Genomic DNA, 19,186 nt, shown 5'->3' on the forward strand with positions numbered 1-19,186 from the left:
CAAGAAAGAATGTTAGTTACTGCATGCTGCTAGCCTGTGAAAACATGAAAATTCAAATTCTAAAGTATGATTTCTGCTGGGTAGTTATTAATTTTGACTTCTTTTATAAAGTCATAAAATTTTAAATGAAGCCATACTAAGTCTGGGAACTCCCCTCAACCCAGTATCTGAAGGATACTAATTATGTATGCCACTTAAATGTCATAACCACTCGAGCATGACAAGCTATCTTAATATACCTGTGCTTCTGCATGTCTCCTTCTGTCTTCTCCATATTGAGATGAAGACTTTCACTGTATAATACACAGACTCACAGGACTATAAGGGATTTGAACCCTGCAGCCGGGCCTACTCACTGAACAAGTGGCAAAACCAATTCACCTTTGTGTTAACGCAGGCTTGTTGCATCTTCCTCACTTTAACCTAGAATTATCCTTCTGCATTATAATAAAGCTGCATTAAAACAGTTTCACTTCTGTACCTCCCAACTTTGTGAGAGTGCCTGTAAATTAACATTATGGAGGTTACAAAGGATTTCTGCCCCCCCTTTGGCACTTTTGTCTATAAATCATGCTATTTTTATATGTTTGCCCCTAATTGTCAAAGGATACTGTCCTTGTCACTGGAAAATAAGGATGAATGGTCATACAGCAGCACAACCCAGCCAATCACAAATGTTCAGGGAAACAAAAACTAGCAGCAAGATGAATGTCCTGGAAGCAAGCGGAACAAAGAAGGTGGCAGTGGGCACGGATCAATGATTGCTTCAGCTAGCAGCCAGGGCTGCTGCGTGTAAATGCTCAGCAGGCTTCAGAGGGAGAACTGGAAATAAGTTTATACCTGGGGCGAAACAGACTGTCAGACTCAACTCAAGGCCCAGCAGAAGAACAGGGGAAGCAAGGTGGAAGTGATTGGCAGGGCCTGCCTGCTACTGGCTGCATCAAACCCAGCCTGTCTATGCTTCTCAAGAGACACAGGCCTCCTGAGCACAAACCAATGAGTGTACAAGGCCTTTCTTGTTGCTGTATCCCTGTGCCTCCCATGTACCAGTCTAAATAAGGCGATCATGCATCAAGCAGATGTGCCAAGACTCAGAGTTCAGTGATACCTGTGACCCACAAAGAAGCTGATGCGTGTTGTTTTGTAATTAGTTCACAAGACAGAGAGGTGAAGGTTCCACCATCCGCCCCTGGCTGTTAGGTGCCAACATTTAGCTTGTTTTGAAGCTTGAGCAACTTTGATGTTTCCTGAACACAGGCAGGTTCTTCGTTAAAGTACTGAAGAGTAGAGCAGCTATAATTTTCCCTGGGGTGAGCTGTGTATCCTCCAATCTGGGATATAACACACACACACACACACACACACACAAACACACACACGGGGGTGGGGTGGGGAGAATTACCCAGGCTGGAAGTAACCACTATCTTACCAAGACACAATCTTAAAATTGTTATGTTTGAGTGGAGAGACAAATCAAAGACGTGATCTTTAGAGACATGTGTGTCTCTAGACATTCTAGATCCAGTGTCTGGGGGCTTCTCTCCACATCTAAGGACTGCAGCAAACTGGACTTTTAAGTGAGACAGCCAGGATCTTCCTTCAGTGAAGCACAGGAATCAGTGCAAATTCAGGGACAGTGCAAGAAAGCACTACTTAATGGGGCTTACGTTGGGGGGGAAGCCCTCTTATTGGAGTCAGAATTATTTTACCTGAATTGGAGTAAAACAGAGGCAGCCATCAGGGAAGGGTAGCAAGAATGTTCTCAAATGGCTGACACATTCCAGGCTTTGCTCAGGACAGTGTCAATAAAAAGAATTGTATCAATTCAGCATCTCCCTTTACCTCCTATGATAATTTCTGCTTCATTTATTCATTCATTCTTTCTGCAAGCATTTATTTTCATTGTGTTAGGCTCTTAGGATATAGTAATAAATAAGACAGGTATGGTTCATTTCCTTTTATTCCTAGTCTGTTAAACGTATAATACTGTGGGTTTTTTCATGAGAGTGTGAGCATGGAAAAATGCATATCTGTAGATAGGGAGTGTCACTTACTCAGGATCATGAGCATGTCTCCCATCAGGACACCCCGCATTATACTGTGGTGAAGAACAGCCCCAAATCTCAGGGATTTCAAAGACAAATCTTAACTTTCAATGTCCACTGTGGTTCAGCAAAGCCTTCTACAAATAATGGCTACTTGGAAACCCAGGCTGATGGAGCAGGACCATTAACACCAATTGTGTCATATGCTAAGACAGAAAGACAAAATGGTTTCTCTGGTTTTAGCATTGTCATTAGTGTCCTCCCAATAGAGTGGCAAGCCTGACTATGCATACATCTCAATGGATAGGACTAATCATGTGGTCCCACCCAGGAGCTTAGTAATAACTGTTATGATAATGGGTTCTGACATCTGGGTGCTAGTTGGTCCCATATAGAGAAGGAAGGAGTTAGGAGACTGAAGAAGAAAATTGAAAGCAAAATAACACTGGTGAATTACATCCTGGGTTGCCCCTCTTTTCTGTAAACAAAAGTTTACACCTACCCCTAGTACAGACTCTAAGTTCCTAGCCTGGCATGGAAGAGGTATTCAGCTCGTGTTTCTAAATAAGGAGACCAAGACTGCATACCAGGTCAAGTATAATGGGTCGGATACACAGAGATATTTGCAAAACTTACTTACAGACCCTTAACCACTTCCGGGCCTGAGCAGGTCCAACTCGAAGTTCCTCAGTCCCACATCCTGTCACATAGAACTGTCCCTTGCTCCCTCTTTCTCCAAACATCTGCTGTAAACCCAGTTTCCTAGCATTGCAATGCCTTTTCTCCTGCATGTGTTTGTCATGTTCATCGAGTCCCAGGTGCTACGGGTCTGCCCTTGGATCTTATTTGTCTCTGTACCAAAACATAAGCCAGAGCCAAGACATGGTAGGTGTTCAGTAACTATCTATTGAGTAAACAAATCAATCTGAATTTAAAAGTGTCAATAGAAGGGTAGCTGAACAGCAACAGAAGTGTGGGAAACCTGGGTGAGTTACATATTATCTACTGAAGCAAAACATTGTAAGATAAACACACTGTTTCAGCACCAGTGTCCATTAAGGAGAAATGAATTCTGCAAGTTATCATAGTCTGGTTTGAAATGGGTTTAAATTATCCTTTACTGGCCTATGTATTATATATGACACTTGGGATAGAGCATTCTCTTTGCTCATTCTGCTTTCTCCAATATATTGTTTTCTTACCTGTTCTGTTTGCTTAGATGCTTCACTGATGACAGAAGTCAGGCAATGATAGCCAGTCAGCCATGTGACTAACCACAATAACCACCTTGCATTTATGTAGCACTTAGGCATCATAAAACTATTTCATGCCCCCTGTACACCATCCAGAAAAAACAACTTTTGTGTTGCCACCATAAATAATGATATGTTGTTGTTATCAATCAGAGAAAGATGGGGCAACATGTGCATTTTTCTTCATATCTCTTTCAGGTTTGATATTAGAAATTGGCTGAGATACTATGCAGCCTCTCTCTCTCTCTCTCTCTCTCTCTCTCTCTGCTTCTCTGGCCTCAGTAACTGCTTAAAACAGCCAGGCTTCAGGCAAGTCTCCAGCCTTATGACTACAGATATGTCAGATACACAGAATGTCAATTTCCATACATTCATGGTGAACAGGCTGTTTTAATTTTCAGGAATTATGAGTTCTCTTAGGAAACCTGACCCCTGTGATGGCAAAAGCGGTCTGTTACTATCAGCATGGTTGCTCAAATGATAGTTTGTGAGTTACAGTTTTCCATGTCATTAATGCATTACTTGCACCAAGATACAGTTAACAATCCTGGAACTACATTTGAGGTTTTGGTGAGAAGTCTAGATAGAGACTTTACTGTGAAGGCCATGAAAGGAAATTGTGGGACACTGGTGACTAAGTCTATGCAGAAGCCAGCATTACTTATGTGTTTACCATAGCTATGTTTCTTACTGTAACGAGGCCCCTGACAACTTGAAGGATTTTTGCATTACTATGGTTTAGGGGAACAACGAAGATGAGGATGTCAGCATCAGCTTTTGGTGTCTTTCCTAATGACCCATGAACAATGGCTTCCTGTGTATGATCCTTAAGAGTACATGACTCACTTTGAAATTGGTACTTGCAAGTTTCTACAAATTCTAGCCACTAAAGAGCCCAAGGCATGCTAAATCTGTACTGAGTTCTCTGCCTCATCAATAGTTAACATTTACTTTCTAGTCGTGCTCCCAAATTCAAATCTCTGTTTGCTCTGCTTCTAATTCTAAGACTTCAAGCATGTTACTCTTTCAAAGCCTCAGTGTGTTCACCTTTAAAATAGGGATAAATAATAACAATTGCATATCATAGAGGTTAAACAAGGAAACCAATGTATAGTACCAAATGCAAAAAACTGTATTTAGTTTCATTCTCTCCTTCATAGGCTTTCGCAAGACAAAAGACAGTTAAAAGCAGATGTTTCAGGAAGGAGATTTTAGGACAGAGCTCTACCAGGTATGAAATACCACCCTAGGAAAGGCCATGACTCCAACAAATGCTTAATGAGAAGCTGCTACATATGAGACACTCAGCTCTGGGTAGAAAAGTTGTCTGATAATGGAGAAAGGTAACTACTCAGTGAGAGCCAATGTTAGCATACTGCATCCTTCACTGCAGGATACTTCGTGCAGCCTAGGCAACTCTTCTATGGGGACTTTTAATCAGATTTCAAGGCTAAATAATCAGCTTGCACCTACACAAGTCAACCCATTGTGGGCCAGTTTATTATGAGAGGTACTGTATTAATAAAGAAGAATAAAGGTATGAGAATGTGGAACAGCAGGAAAATTACATAATTGCATGTTCTGATTTATTTAAAAGCTTCACCTGAAGAAATATACATCATAATTAAGGCCTCTGGGTTCCATTTAAGAAAAGTCTGGAATAGCTCAATTGCCTTGCAACCTCCAGTACTCTTAGAGTGTTTCCTTTTCAGTTTCTGTGGCTTTATTCAAGTGCAAATAAAATAAGCACATGAGCCATCTACTCTTTTTTGTTGTTGCTGTTTTAATTTTGTTTTGTTTTGTTTTTGTTATTGTTTTTGTTTTTGTTTTCTTCACTGCACAGCCTGACATTGGCACTGGTGACTCTGATGGCCAGCTGTGCTGCTCTTTCTACAGTGGCTTTGTGGATCTTGGGGAAATGCAGTAACTCTCAACACTGTAAGATTTGTTGCACATCAGAAACACCCCCAGTTCCTTGACCCTGTGGACAGGAACTTCTGGAAGCTGCTGGGCAGTATGCAATTTGTTTTCTTGTTTCCCTAACTGATGCTGAGCATCCGGATCTAGTCCTCGAATCTTCTCTGAACCCTATTGTCAATACCTCAGGGTTTTTGTCAGCTTCACCTACTTTTGACTAACCAGTCTGTGCTGGATGAACTTCTTGATCTTCATTTTTCACTGTCTTCAGCTTCATCCCAGGCTGGAGAGCAGCCATGATGATGAGAAACAGATAACAGCCACTGAGGAAGAAGCTCATTGCCATTATTACATCATTTAAAAAGTACAATGATTATTGTAAGCTTTTCCATATCCCATAAAGCAAGCAGAAATGAACTCTGTGCCTTGAACATCTTTTTCCATTTACATTTGACTCTTGAAAAAGGTGCTTCAGAAAGGGCATGGGTGGTATGCTAGGCAGCCTTGTAAACAAGGCATGCCATGTATTCAGCAGAGCTACAAGCCAACCAAACCCTTTTCATCTGACAAGTTCCCATCGACCTCCCTTGAGGACACAGAAACTGGGGAATGAGCAGCTGCTAGGCTGAGGAGGTGGCAAGGCAAGCTGACAGCCCAAGCAGAGAATGCAGTTAGTGGGTGAGGATGTACCAGAGGAAGAAAAAGGCTCACAAGTTACATTCTGAGAAGACAGCCCTGATGAGCATGATACATAGACTCCCAGATGTCTCCTTTGTGCTATCCATCTGCAGCCATGGTTTCACAAATGCAAATACATATGAATCACCTGGAAACCTTGTAAGAAAACCAATCTGATACAACAGGCCTAGATAAAGCCAGAGACTATACTTTCCAAGGACTCCCACATGATGATAAAATACTTAAATTCTGCAGACCACAGTCTAAGTAGCAATGTACTGAATAAAGGGATGACAACTTCTGCAACTATAGTTACAGCCAACAGGCCAAATCCATCCAGTAGCTTCTTGCTTCTGCAAATAGGATGTGATTGGATTGCAGCCACTCCAAACAGTGTGTAATACACACACACACACACACACACACACACACACACAGATTGCTTTTAAACTATGGCAGCCAAGTAAGAGATTGGTGACACAAACCGTATATTCCACAAAGCCTACAAAATTCACTACCTGTTCTCTCACAAGAAAATGTTCCTCCCCTGTCATGAAGAATGCTTTTAGTATTGAAGCTAACAAAAGAAGAAATGATGTTATGTTGAGCTGAAGGAATTTTATTGTGAATTTCAGTGCATAAGAAGAAAACTCTTGCTTTGGCAACAACGAAAGGGTTTTTTAGAGAAACTAAAAGAAAATCACCATCTGTCTATATGTCTATATATGGTTCAAAAGAGAAACATTTCAGCATTCCATAATCCTAAAGGAGATGCCATAGCTTCCTAGAAGTATTCTGGAGGGTTGGTTGAAAATAACTATAAAAACTCTGTTACTCAATGTTAACCATAAGCTACACTCAGAACCACAAAAGTCCATGAAGTGTTTTATAGCAGTTTCAAACAAAATGTTTCCTCTCTTCACTTTCTTTCTATAGTTTCTTTAGCTGCTAAGTGGGTTTGCTTCATGAGAAAAATATAACAACAATAATTTAATTTTTCATGGCACAGCATATTTTCAAAATTATTTTTCATATTCAATGTTTGATGTGATTTTTTTACATTGACCTTTTAATATAAGTAATTGAATTCAATCTGAAAGAAAGTAGCCATGACTCATCATACAGACAAGGTCTGTAACAATTACACTATAGGAAACTATGATGATGACTGAATACCCTGTATCTAAACTATTTGAATTGGAGAAATCTTTAAAACAAAAATGAAAAAGCCTCTCACATTGTGGCTTCTAAGGTTATAAACCAGACAGGATCAATATGAGTGCCATGAAAATGGGAAAACAGAATAATATAACTTCCCATCCCCTTTGAGACTGTATAAACTGAGGCAACACTAGGGAAATCAGTCTCTGGGGAACTGGCTCCTATAAGCTATTAGGGACATTTGGTTACTATTGTCTGTGGTTCCCATAATATCAAAGCTGAGAGAACAATAAAGGAAAGACAGACATTACTAAAAAGGACTTGGCATAAGAAGAGCAATATTTGATGCCCAGTGTATTAGGCCAGATAGGACCATGTTCACAAGAGAACTCTGGTTGACTGCACAGGGACCTCAGGACCGCCAAGAGGTCTAGATGGCTTTGTTGAGCCCGTAGTGAGGCATGCTTTCTACAATAGAGGTAAGGCTTTAGCAGATTTAAGTGACTTAGATTATTAGCATGTGGATTACATTCAGAAAGTGCTAAAACAATCAAGGAGGGATGAAATGGGTAAAGACATGGCTCTGTGGTAGACTATTTACCTAGCATGTATAAAGCCCTGAGTTCAATTCTCAGTGTCAACAGAAGAGATGGAAGTAAGAAGAAGATGAGGAGGATGGTAAAATAATGAGACCAGAGGATGTGAAATCAGACAAAGAAGTCTATCCAGACTACTTAGGGCACATGTGGGAAGATTTATATAGTATCAGAATTCCCAGAGAAAAGAATAACAGAAAATCAAACACTAGGCTAATGGACCCCTGACAGGCTTTAAAGCCTAAGCAACAAAAGACGTGAACTAGCACAGGTGGAAAAAGTTAATTTTGTCCCAGGAATGGACAGTTGTGCCCCAGAATATGCACTTTGCATTTCTCTCCTGCAAGAAAGTATATGGGCCAGAGCCCTTTCAAAAGCTAAGTTGTGGCCAGTGGAAAATAAGGGTCACAGTGATGGCCCAGAACCTATCAGAAACAGAGAACTGGCTCCAGTGGCATGCATAATATAATATCACTGCCCTTGAGCATGAGTCGGGCAGGACAGTGAAAGCCACCCAATAGCTGAGACCATTAGAGTTGGAAAGATACAGTTACCCTGCAATGTCAGCAACACCCAGGATGAGAAGACCAGGTGACTCATAGAAAATGACTCTGCACTGTAGAGGGCTGGCCAAGGTAGTGTCCTGAGTCTGTTCCATTAGACTCCAGTGTTATACACCTGAGGAAAGAAATGATACAGGTGGTAAGATTTTTCATGCTGTTTTGACTTACTATGTCTTTTAATCCTTCTGGCCACCCAAGAGCAAGTAGAGCTCACTTTGAGCTGAGAGCAATAGACCTTCAGAGATAACACACCTTCTGTAAGACTAGAAGATGGCAAAAATAGCAATTGAAGAGTTCAAACAAACACATTCTCATTGGTGGAAAGGGGCACCCCCACAAGCCAGAATACTGTTGGGTGAAAATTCCAAAGCCAGAGCCAAGCTGCTACTGTGATTTGCATGCCAAAACTAGATGATATTGCTATACATATCATATGCTGTTGCTGTAGGGCATGAAGAAATAAGGCTAGAACTGAGCAAGAAGATCCCTCTCTGCTGGCTGTCAGAGAGGTTCCATGTAAACTTCTGGGGGAGAATTGCTACCAACAGTTGTGCTCATCTGTGGTCCCTGTATGCAAACATCCCAGGCAAAACTTACTACTAAATGGTAAAATAGTGACATGATTGCTGTGGATTCAACCAGTAGAGAATTCACATCTGATACTGTAAGCCAAGGCAAAAAACCTATGGTCATAGATGTCACAGGCTCCAGTGACTAAGTAACTACTGTTGCTCTTTCAAAACAGATATGATGTGTCTGTCAAGTTCCTTTCTAAAGATAAATTAATAGTGCTGTCAGCCTTGGTCAGTGTTGGAGAGAACTTCTCTTTTGCAATGGGCAAAAGAGATGTATAACTGGTTAAGCTTCTAGGAATGGTGACTGTTGCTCTGGTATAGTGGTCCAGTGCTCAGCATCAGATGGATAAAGGGGGTCAGATAGTAATGGTCACTCTCTCCAAGGCTCAGGGATATAACTGAAAAAAGGACAGAAAGAATGTAAGAGTCAGAAGAAGGAGTAGAGTTTTTGTGTGACTGTTTCCTTCAAATTAAAGTATTCCCTCTGGGAGGCAGGAGGGGAACTCCTAAGACTCTGGAAGTAAACAAAACCACAAGGCTCAGAAAGTTCCTGAAAGAGAAGATTTACCAATCTCCTCCCCAATGTTGCAAAAGCAGTAAACAATTACTAGGGAGGAGACTCTGACCAAGCAAGCTGCCTGTAAGTAGTAGGGAGCTCAGAGGACAGCTCTTTTTAGCTGTCACTTATGCTGGGTGGGGCTGTCAGTGATGCAGCTGCCTTTAAACCACCTACCATCCCATAAGTAACCCTAATATACTCTTGGGTTCACTCAGTTAGAGTTGGGTGGAATTGTTCCCTTGATCTGTTATTGATCCTCTGCCTGGGATAAATAATAATCATTTGTTCACATTTTCTCAAGAGAAGTCATGCAACACCAATAGGCAGATATTAAATGTTAAAATTTCACTTGGCATAATTAGAATCTATCAAGTCTTTCAAGCTGTCGAACAAAAGGAGAAGGTGTTTCAGAAATAATGAGCACTCTTTCTTAAAGTAAGCTTCTTCATTGAAACTGAACTCACAGAAGTGCTACAGCGGGGGATGTTTGTGTTGACTAAAGTCAGACTATATGTCTTCTCCAAAATGAACCAATGAAATGCAGTTGCCAAGGCTGTACTTCTCTCAGTAGGCCACCCAAAGCCAGTGCACATATCTCCTGATGGTCCTCAGCAAACCTCCTCCCCTGTCAAGAATAGCAAGTCATCAGATGCAAATGATAGAGTGGTACATGAAGGACCCTGTCTTGTGGTCCTACATTAGAACATCATTTAGTATAGACAATAATGTAAAAACACCTGAATGTTCAGTTCAACTCTGTAAGGGGCCTGCTAAGCCTGAACTGAACAACTGGGAGATTTCTTCATTTTCTCAGTCATTAAAATCCCATTGTCAACAGGAATAGTGGTGTATACATCCCAGAACTTAGGAGCCTCATAAGTTCAAGGCCAGTCAGATCCTGCCTCAAAAACAAAACAAAGCAAAGCAAAGCAAGATAGCATCCTTCAACTGTTTTCCCAGTCAGAATTATTCTTGGTTCTTATTTAAGATACCACCCAAGCAGCATACATTATGCTTAGGCCTATTTCACTGCTACTTTAAGAAAATTCAGATACCATCAAACAAAGCTTCCTATGTCGTTGTAATTTAGCTACGGAATATGTATGAGGAAGCTGAGTGTATATGAAACAAGATAGAGAGAAACCCCAGGGAATGTCGTAGGCTTTCATTTTACAGCATATTGAAGCACTTTGTAATACCATGGAATCAACCACATGTTTTCGTTATGGAATGACCTATCAACCCAACACTCTTCCTAACATAATTCAAAAAGCACTTACCATGCGTCTCAGCTCTGTGCCCTGTTTCCCACCAGGTATGTAAGTAAAAGAAAAGCATTCTATAATGAGCTTGGCACTGCAGTCTCTAGGGGTTCTATTCTCATGGAGGAGATTTGCAAGCATGCAACCAACCACTGAAGGAGAAAGTAACACCTTGTAAAACAGAGGGCTAGAAGTGGAATGGAAAATAAGCATGATGGTAGGGGACTCAATACTGAATAAGAATTTAAATAACATTAATTTTCATGTTCCAGCCACATTATAGGTTGACTAAAATACCCCCTGATAATCAATTAATTCACTCTCTCTAGACAGCAATCCAGTTTTGCATCACTTGTCAAGCCATGTAATCAGCATACAAGAGCCTTGTTCCATTTGACTGAGATTAGCTGTTCTGCTGTGGTTGCATTACGATTTCAACCCCTGCTCTCCGGAATACTACTATAATGCAAAGCCTAATGATTTTTTTCCCCTCAACCTGCACAGTCTCCAGAGGTGGTGTATCTGATTCGGTCTCTAAAGTAACATAAACAGTGTGGTTTGGGGGTCACACAGCAGGTTCGAAAGCAGTAGAAACAGCTGTGTAGCTGAAGAGTGCTTAAGATGCCTTTGAAATCAGTGTTCATTTAAAGTGCTAGGGGGAAAAAATTAAATCAAAGGTATTGGTACTCCTCACCCTCACACTAAATATAGATTTTCATAAATTAGTCAAACACAGCTCCAAGAACTGCTTTATCTGGAGGTTAATATCAGATGAGAAACTAATGTTTAATTAATTTTCCTCAAGTTAAAAGGTGGCAGATATGCTTCCTTTAGTTTTGTTTAATTGGAATCTAATTACAAGGAGGTCATTCATTCATTTATTTACTAGGCAAATATTTGTTTAGCTGGAGCCATTTTTTCTTAAACGAAAGTAAAAACCACTATAGTTCTGTGCTGCATTTGTGTTCTTAGTTCTAAACCTTTGCCTAGCTCCACAGTGACAGCTCCCTTTTCTTAAATGAATATTGAAGGAATTGCATATAAAAACGTTTGCCACCTATAACCATGTTTTGCTCATCAAAAATTCCAAATTTGTACATTTGGAATTTTATGTGATTTTTATGTGTTTGGCTGCCCAAAGATTGGTTTGAGTAATCCTTAGGCTCAGAAATTTTCTCTAATATTAGGCTTTATTGGTAACTGGTTATTTCACACTCACCATACTACACTTTCACATTTTTGTTTCTCAAGATCAGTGATTCACGGAAATTCCTGTGCCTTGAAATCACCTGGACACCTTTACTTGTGTCCCCAAAATACTGATGTAATTGGTTGGCATTTTAGCCTGCTGCTTTAGTCCGCCTAGGATGGTATATAGCAAATACTTCAAACCAGGTGACATATGGCACAGAAATTTACCCTTCCAGATTCTGGAGGGTAGGAAGTCCATCCAGCAAGAAGCCAGCAGACTTTGTGTCTAGTGACAATGGCTTAGAAGATGTGGCCTCAAGCTTGATGCCTTAGCATGATGAAGGAACATGGGAACTCCCTCTGGTCTTTTTTTTCATGAAAGCCAGGCCTTGATCACTTAAGCAATCCCAAGTCGTGGTATTAGATTCCAGTATATGGATTTCAGTTTTATTTTGAGACAGAGTTTCATTATTTTGCCCAGTTTGACCCCTAAAGCTGCTAAAATCTTAAATACACACAACTGGCCCACCATGTGAATTCTGAGGAAGCACTGACATTCAGACCACAGCACCCAGATTCTTTCTAAGTGTTCCATGCATTTTAGATGTAGTCTGGGGTTAAGAACTACAACTGTAAATTATGTTGTTACTAAATATGTGATCCTGGTCTGTCTTCGCTAGCAACTCCTCGGTGTTCCCTAGGGATAATGGGAGAACTCCAGAACTCCTAGGGGTTCGAGTTCATTTGAGAACCAGCCCATTTTCATCTGTCCAGCTGTCAGCTTTCCACGCTGCAGTCCTTATTATATGCCATTCCTAAGGCTAACTCCAGTTCCTAGGCAAACAGAAGTGCTAATAACTCCAAACCTCACGTGGGATGAGAAACTCCAGGCAGGAAAATTGACTCACGTGATAGGATGGGGGTCTGGGAGGCTCCTGAGAAGACCTCCATACCGTTAGAATTTTCAAGTCTGAGACTGCATCAGGGCTGGGACCCTCTTCCTCTTTTATTGTTAACTTGATCAGTCCCAATCTAACACAAGCTGTTCTGGTTGCGGGACAGTCTCTCCTCTTCTGCTAGCTTATTTCTACAGGCAATTAATTTTCTTTAAAATTTCCTTAACTAGAACTTTTTTTATCCTACCTCACGTCCCTTATTATGGCAGTGCTTCCTCATCATACCCATCTCCTTCCCTGTTTAATACATGGAAATCCAAGGAGTGTTGAGGAAAAGAACCTTATCTAAAGTGGTGCCTTTGTTAGCACTTCTCCAGCAATGTGATGATTTGGTTAGGAAATGTCACCCCAATAGGCTCACATATTAAAGGCAAATTCCAAAGGCTAGCAGTGTTCATGGGTCAGGGTTTGAGGGAGTGAATGGTTCCTGATTGCTGGGCCTTCCTCGAGGATCTAGTCCATTGATGGATTTAACTTCTGGGTGGAACTGTGGAAGATAAGGCCTGACTGAGCCTCAAAGGTTGTACCCTGCCCTAGAGCTTTGCTGTATGACGCTGCTTCCTGGCTGTCATTAGATACACAGCCTCTTCCTCCACCACACACTCCTACCTCATGACAAGGCCTGGCAATGGAGTAAGGGAGCCTTGAACTGAAACAGTGACCCCAAATAAGTGTTCTGTTCTTTCTTTCTCTCTTGTACTTTTTGTTTGGCTAGTTTGGTTTTAGGGGTTTTTGTTTGGTTGGTTTGGGGGGTTGTTGCTGTTGTTTCCTTATTTTGTTTTCAAGGCAGGGTTTCTCTGGGTTAACCATGGTTTGTCCTGGAACTTGCTCTGTAGATCAGGCTGGCCTGGAACTCAAAGAGATCCACTTGCCTCTGCCACCCAAGTACTAGGATTAAAGGTGTGTGCCACTAATGTACTTTTCATAGCAATGAAAACCTGAATAACATGAGTGTCTCATACTTTGTATGGAGCCAAACCAGAGTGCATGGACTATTTGTTAAAAAAATAATAGGGGTCTAGTCAGGAAAAAAAGAAATGAACCAAAACCAAGGTAGGGATTTCAATAGGAAAAGTTTAGATGAAAGCATCTAGCCAGTAAAATATGATTAACTACTAAGGGAGCGGTAAAGCCCTCACAGAAAATGTTGAAAGCAGATATACCCCTGAGGTGAATGAGAAACTAAAACTGCAGAAAAGCTACAGCTCTCAACAAAGACTAATGTTTAGTGCTAACTGTGGAAATCCAGACCTGCTGAAAAAACAGAGAACTTCACAGGCACTGTGAGCTGAAGTTGAACTGCGAGTGACATATCTGGACGCTGACAAACTGTGCTAGAGTGCACTGAGGTGGCACTTGCTCTGAAGGAAACTATCCACTGGGGTAACAACAGACTGCAGGAAGGTTCCTACTAAAGTCTATCTAGAGAACCTACGAGAATTTGAAGTAGACTCCTGGGCTTCTCACTCACTGCAGAAGGGAGAGGAGAAGAGCGGAGTAAAATCTCCTGCTTGTAGTGTATCCCTAAGTTTTGCCCTCCCAGTGGAAAAGCCTGAGGATGAGCTAGCTCCCAAGGGTGACAGGGCTAGCAACTCTAACCCCAGAATCACAAAGCAGGGGGAAAGCAGGGGGTTTAGAGCAGAAAGGCAAACAATTGATAGCACTGTTACTGATGACAATAGAGATAGATGATAGGTGGTAGGGGGGAAGAGAGAGGAGGGGAGGAAGGGAGGGAGAGAGAGGAGGGAGAGGGAGAGGAAAGGGGAGAGGCAGATATCTCCAGGAAAAATGAAGACAATACTAATTGCTGCACACATATAGCCAATAGCCTATTCCAAAGAAAGGTGAAGGGCAGATCTCACCTTCTCCTATCTCGTTTCCCTTGCTTTTCCTATTCATATTAAGAATCACAAGCCACCTTGATGGTTGTGATTCCATTTATCCTTATTAGAGCTGCACCTCTCTAACCATGGATCTAAAAGCTATTTAACTTGAGTGAAGGAAAATCTTAGATTAGGAACTCGATGGTTGTGCTTAACTGAGAGATGGACACTAAATCCCTTCAATTCCATTTTTCGGGAGATTTGGGCAGCAACATTGCAAGCACTGAAAAGCATAAACCCGAGAAAATGAATTAATCAGGATGTTATCGGTCAGACTTCCACATAATTAGGAATACCTAAGTGTCAAATGAAAGCTTTGATGCAAAATTAGGGCACAGAATTACAGGATTCTTTTGATTCCTAATCAGTGCTTATAACTTCTCCAGGACACCAACTGTAGCAAGGAATTATTAGTCTTCTGCTATATTTAAACATCTGCTTTATTTAATAAGCAAATAGTGAAAATGTACACAGCAAGAAGATGATCTTTAGCATGTGTCAAGGACTAAATCAATAACCATCCATCCAACCTCACTCTCCACACAACCATGTAATTGAATCACAATCAAGTCAATATCTGAAAGCTAAAACATTTTCTTAAAAAATACTCATGCATTTCTGGAGGTACAATATATGGCCCAGCCTTTTGAGAACCCTTTTCCAAAGCAATTAAGTAATATCCATAAATAAGAAAATAATCTTATATAGAAAGAAAAAGGCTTTATTATAACCATATCAGCCATGTAGTATTGATAACTAGCTCTCATCCCATCCCATGCAAAGAAATAAAATCACCAATAACAAGAGAATTGTGTTGTCATTCCATGCTAGACATTAATGTTGCATTTAAACATGGAATAATTCAGAATGGCAATTGTGGAGACACACATCTGTCATTCCAGTGCTTGGGAAGTAAGACAGGAGGAAAACAGTATGTTCAGAGCCAGCCTGTGCTAATTCACAAGACCCTGTCTGAAAGGGAGGGCATAAATAATACCCCAAAAGATTGTGTTAAGTAAGAAAAAATTGGATACAAGACAATGCTCCTTGTTTAATTAGAAAGGACATAGCACATTCTTTAAAAGCATAGGAGAGCTTGGTAGACTTCTTAATCTTTGCCATTCCATAAAAATGGGCATATCAGGATGTGTGTGTGTGTGTGTGTGTGTGTGTGTGTGTGTAACAATTAAAGGAAAAAAGAGATTTGAGAGAGAACAGGGGGGATAGCACATGAAAGTATTTGGAGAAAGGAAAGGGAAGGAGGAAAATTATTGGATTATATTTTAATTTCAAAAAAATAAATGGGAGCAAATTTTAAATTGGCAATGGTCTCCCCAAAAGGTGTTATATCACATGTACTTTCCTGTTGGCAATGTACTTCCCATAGTCTTTTCATATAATATAATGTATACTAATCATATGTAAGTATTAAATTGGGTAGATAACTATAATATAAAGGGAATACATAATTACATATGAGCAATGCACGGGGAAATAACATTTATACTTTGTTTTAAAGCTTTTAGTGTTCGGTTCTGAAGGTAATAATAATACTCTGACAAACTGAATAAAGACAGCATGATTTTTTAAATATTAGTATTTAAATTAGAAACAATCCTATTTTACATATCAATCCCAGTTCCCTCTCCCTCCCATCCTCCCATACCCCCCCACTAATACCCCCATCCCAACACCCAACCACTCCCATGGGGGATCATCAAGTCTGTCACATCATTTGGGGCAGGGCCTAGCCCTCCCCCCATCCCCATGTATCTAGGCTGAGAGATTATCCCTCCATGCGGGAATGGGCTCCCAAAGCCCAATTGTGCACTAGGGATAAATACTAGTTCCACTGCCAGAGGCCCCATAAACTGTCCAGGCCTCCTAACTGTCACCCACATTCAGGGTGCCTGGTTTAATCCTATGCTTATTCTCCAGCTGTCTGGCTGGGGTCCATGAGCTCCCACTTGCTCAGGTCAGCTGCTTCTGTGGGTTTCTCCAGCATGGTCTTGACCCCTTTGCTCATTACTCCTCTCTGTCTACGAATGGATTCCAGGAGTTCGGCTCAGTGAAGATAGCATGATTTTTTGATGTCTTAAATAACTCTGAATGTTTTAAGAGTACAAGATCCTATATAGGTCATCAAACTGTATAGTTCATCCAATCATCATATTAACTTAAGCTGTATATACAAATTGATAGACTGTGAGGAGGGGACAAAAATCAAAGCTACAGTTTACCCTTATAAATATAAGACTAGGTGAAGAGAGGCTCCCCAGGGAAGTCTTGACCTACAGATGTTCACTATGACTTGAAAAGTATAGAGATAGGCTGAGACTCTGGTGAGAACCCTAGAAAATCTCTTGCCAGAAATTCATAGAAAAGTATAGCAAAGTTGAAAAGGTGCTGTTATAGTATTCTCACCTTTGTCTTCTGTTTGTAATAATCCTTGGGGGTGCTCAAATTCAGGAATATTTTTAATTGTTTTCCTTCATTCATGAGATTTAACTTCTAAGTTTGAGACATGATTTGTATAGTAAGACAAACCTTTAGGGAAAAATAAATCAAACAGAAGACAACAGAGCTTACCTGCTGGAAAATGATTCATTGGGCAGTACTCAAAGCCATAAGCGGTGCAGAGAGCCCCCACCCCAACAGCAGGAATGGGCATTGTATTGGCTGAACTCATAGAAGAGATTTCTTGACCAGTTAAAGCTAGTGTTCACTTAGCTAGATATGACTGGATGGCAGGATTCATCCCAGCAGCAGGGCTCTGATTGAGAAGCAACGGGCTAGTTGACTGGCTCTGCACAAGTTGATGACTGATTCCAAATGAGTCAGCTATAAGCAATGCCACTATGTTTGGGTTTCTTAAGGTAAAGCCTGCTTTGCTTTAAATCCAGGAATATGCATATATTTTTAAATAAGACTGTAAAAGTTTCTCTGAACTCGGCTTGCTTATACCTCACTCTAGTGAAAGTAACACCCAAGGAACTCAGGAGATGGTGCAGTGGGGAAAGAGCTTACTGTATACATGTAAGGACCTGAGTCTTCCATTGACCACCCAGAACCTACATAAGAAAGCCAGGCACCAGCTGCATAGCAAACATCTCTGACTCCAGTAGTGATGGGAGGAGACAGGAGCCCAGGGGCTTGCTGGTCATCTAGTCTAGCTGAAACAATGAGTTCTAGGTTCTCTGAGGCAGCCTGTCCCAAAAATAAGGTGGAGAGCAATAGAAGACACCTAACCTCAATCTTATCATATTCCATGGAGTTCCTGTTTAAATTTTTCCCCCATTTCCTTACCAGGGAGGTTTTGTTTTTTGGTTTTGGGGTTTTGGGTTTGTTTGGTTGATTGATTGGTTGATTTTGTTTTTGTTTTTGTGTTTTTTTTTTTTTTTTTGGAGTTTTTTTTTTTCTATTATTGAAGTCTACATATTCTTTAAATGTTATGGATGCAAGTCTCCTCCCCTCCCCCAGGTAAATACCTTGCAATTACTTTTTCCTCTTCTATGTCTATAGCTTCATTCTTCTAACTTGTATAGAAATATTCACTGTAGCTTTATGTGTAACACCCCAACTGGAATAGTACAAATGTCCCTTAGCAGGGCAATCCATAAACAAATTATAGTGTAATCATACAGTGGATTACTGCTCAGTATAGAGAAGAATAAACCAATAGTAACAAATCTCAAGATAACTGAAACAAGTAAATGAATCCAGATGAAATAACACATAACAAATTACTGTAGTTGTATTAAACTCTGAACAATTCAAGCCAAGTTTATAGTAACAGAAAGCAGATGTGTGGTGGTTTGGGGAGACCAAGGATGGAGACCAAGTTAATGAAGGGGCTGGCAGGAAGGGCTACAAAGGGCATAAGAGAAAACACTAAGGTGGTGGATATGTTACTTCTCAGGACTCTGGTAATGCTTTTACAGCAGTCAAAACTACCACATTGTGCACTTATGTTTGTACCTATTCCATACAAAGGTAACTCCAATTCTTCAAACTCCAAAGGGCAGTATAGATATCCAGAAATGAACTCAACCTGGACTTTAGGAGGATTTCTGGTGGTTACATAAAAGCCAGCATTCCTCAGGAATGTGTGAAACTGGTTCCCATCTATCACATCCCCTAACTCTGAAAGGAATGGCTGTCTGTGATGCCTATCAGCATCTCAAAGCACACTCAGGCCTCCTGGTTCCCTGTGTACCACAAGTGCCTGCTGCACAATGCAGAGATGCAGACTCCATGCTAGGAGGTGTGGCTTCCCACCTCCTCTCCAAACCTAAACTCTCTCCAGCCACCCATGGGCTTCCCTCTCCCTACCATTCATTCTCTTTATTATCCTGCTCGGGCTATATCCCCACCTTGTGTGTGTGCCTGTGTGTGTGTGTGTGTGTGTGTGTGTGTGTGTGTGTGTGTGTGTGTGTGTGTGTGTGTGAGCGCGCGCACGCGCTCAGGATTCTTTCAGATGCCTCTAGCTGTTCTTGCCACTACCCACCCTCACCCCATCTCTCTCATCTATAATAAAAACCTTCCCT

The sequence above is a fragment of the Phodopus roborovskii genome, unplaced genomic scaffold (assembly GCF_943737965.1).
Source record: "Phodopus roborovskii unplaced genomic scaffold, PHOROB, whole genome shotgun sequence".
Taxonomy (NCBI): Eukaryota; Metazoa; Chordata; class Mammalia; order Rodentia; family Cricetidae; genus Phodopus; species Phodopus roborovskii.